We start from the raw sequence: 2,458 nt of genomic DNA, 5'->3' as shown, positions 1-2,458 counted from the left end.
ATGTGACAAATAGTATAATCATTTCTGATTATATTTTGGCTCAGGAATAACATGGTCTGCTCTCTTCACTTTGTCTTGAACAGACAAAGCAATGGATATGATCACGCCTCCTCTCTTCTTGAAACCCTGGAGAGACTTGCATTTCTTTTTACGACAAAACCAAAATCCTAATCAAGGCTTTAGAAGGTCCTGTAAAGTGTGTTGCTCCCCATCTTAGGTCACTGTCTACCTTCCTTACTATGCCCGTCTGCTGATTTATTCAGTTCAACAAGTTCTTTCCAGTCTCTGGTCTCTTGTACAGGATGCATCCTCTGTCATACTGCTCTTCTTTCTCCTTTGCATTGCTTATTTTTCCACGGTGCTTCAGATTACTGGCTACTTCCTCAAGACATACTTTCTGTAACTTTGCAGTCTTTCTGTAGTTTTGTGCCACTCCAGGTCCTAGAGTGATTGCTCCCAAGTCCTTTATGTATGATCCCCATATGTATGATCACACACTAACTTCCTCACAACTGTCATTTAATAATTATTTGTACAATTCTTTCTTCAATGCCTATTTTCCATTCTATATTTTAAGTGTCAGGACAGTAGTGAAAAGTTATCTTTTGTTCATTGCTATATCCTCAGCATCTGGCCAAGCACACGGATATTGCTGAATGACTAAAAGTATCTTTCAGCTTGAGTTGACTATAGACTCGGAGCATCAGACAGTGTGCTGTACACAATGGGTGGACTTTGTATTGTGTTTGAATTCAGCTTCTGCCCATGACAGCAAGAAGGACAAGTCACTTCGATTCTCTGAGCCTCACCATTCTCATGTGTAAGCATGATGGTATGAACCCTATCTGAGGACAACCTGTGCACACAGTACAGCTTGAAAATGATGCTCTCCCATCTTCATAGTCATGCTGCTAGTAATGTCACCTTGTGTGCAACTCTAGCCATCCTTCTTGTGTTCCTGGGGAACAGTCTCACATGAAAGCAAGCTTCCCACCTTCCTTCTTTCAGAAATCCACAGAGAGGCAGGAATAAGGAAAAGCTTCTCCTTAGAGCTGAACTACATTGACTAACAAAGCTGTTTCACAAGCATCTAGAAACCTGCATCAGATGCCACGTAGACAGTCTCAAATTGAGGGGAAACATACAAGTACCTGTTCTGGGAGTGGAGCACAGTTATCAGGAAAGTCAAAACACATCACCAGATTAAGAAGCTGGGCAACACAGGTGGGTGGAAGGAAAATGGCACCCCATGAGCGTCCCAACCCCTTCTCTACCTTGGACACAAGGCCCTCTAAGGCCACCGCCAAGTGGCCCACAGCAGGGACAGTGAGTGGCCACCCTTAGCAAATTTTTCTCTTACATGGTTTATTTTTACTTTAAAATTTTTCTTATTGTAAAGAATCAAACATAAAAAAGTTATTGAAATTATTGTGATTAAAATTATTATAATTGAAATTATTGTTAATTAAAACTTTAAGTGTACACTTCTTAAAAATCATTTCTAAAACTAGTATTTTTAAAAGTAACAGCAAAACAAATACCTAAGCATTAACTACTTACCTTAAGAAGTTGAGTGCTAGCAGCACTTCTGAAGGTCTGGAATGCCTCTCCCTGATCCAACCCCCACCCTTCACCTGTGATAATCACTATGCTGTACTTGTGTTCATCATTCACTTGCTTTTTTTAAAACAAAAAGCAAAAAACAACACCTCCATCACCTATGTATACATCTCTAGTCTTAGTAATGTACTGCTTAGTTTTGCCTGTTTGTGAAATTTATGTGAATGGATCACACTGAATGTCTTTCATGATGTGAATCTTCTGCTCAACTTTGTTTTTAACAGTTGTCCATATTGATGCATGTGGCTAATTAAGGTTTGTATTTCATTGTACAAATATACCACCATTTACTTGACCTTAACTGCAGGTGGATGTTGGGCTCGTTTCCAGTTTGGGCCATTACTTGCCTTTCTTTTGTGAACTTACTCCAACATCTATGGGAGAGGTTCATAACATGGAGGGCTAAGACCTGGAGGCGAGGACACATCACAGGAGGGAGAGGGACTCACTTCTGCGGAACAACATGCAATGTACAGTTCAGGGAAGAAAATGCGCATGGCTCAACCATTCAGAATTCCAGTGAAGGTGGAGATTTTTCTCAAACCCAATTGCTGCCAATGTGGCCATTCCTAAAGAAATAGGACACAATTCTGGAACTAGAGAGGATACTGCCCTAACTCATGTTAGTTCTATCCAACTTGCATGGATAGATATTTCGTGTCAGATACTACATTTCATGTAGCTACCTTGGGTACAAAGAACAGTGGACAGGATGAAGTGTATACACAATATGGAGAGATGGATTTTGGTGCAAGAGTCCCCACATATGTAGAAAAATGTGAAGGCAAAGTTCTACAGCTGGGGCTGCTCATGAACTTGGCTCTTCTCTGTTCCTGAC

This window comes from Galeopterus variegatus, unplaced genomic scaffold, assembly GCF_000696425.1.
Source record: "Galeopterus variegatus unplaced genomic scaffold, G_variegatus-3.0.2 Scaffold5598, whole genome shotgun sequence".
In the NCBI taxonomy this organism is placed as follows: domain Eukaryota; kingdom Metazoa; phylum Chordata; class Mammalia; order Dermoptera; family Cynocephalidae; genus Galeopterus; species Galeopterus variegatus.
Note: the sequence above shows the minus strand (reverse complement) of the source record.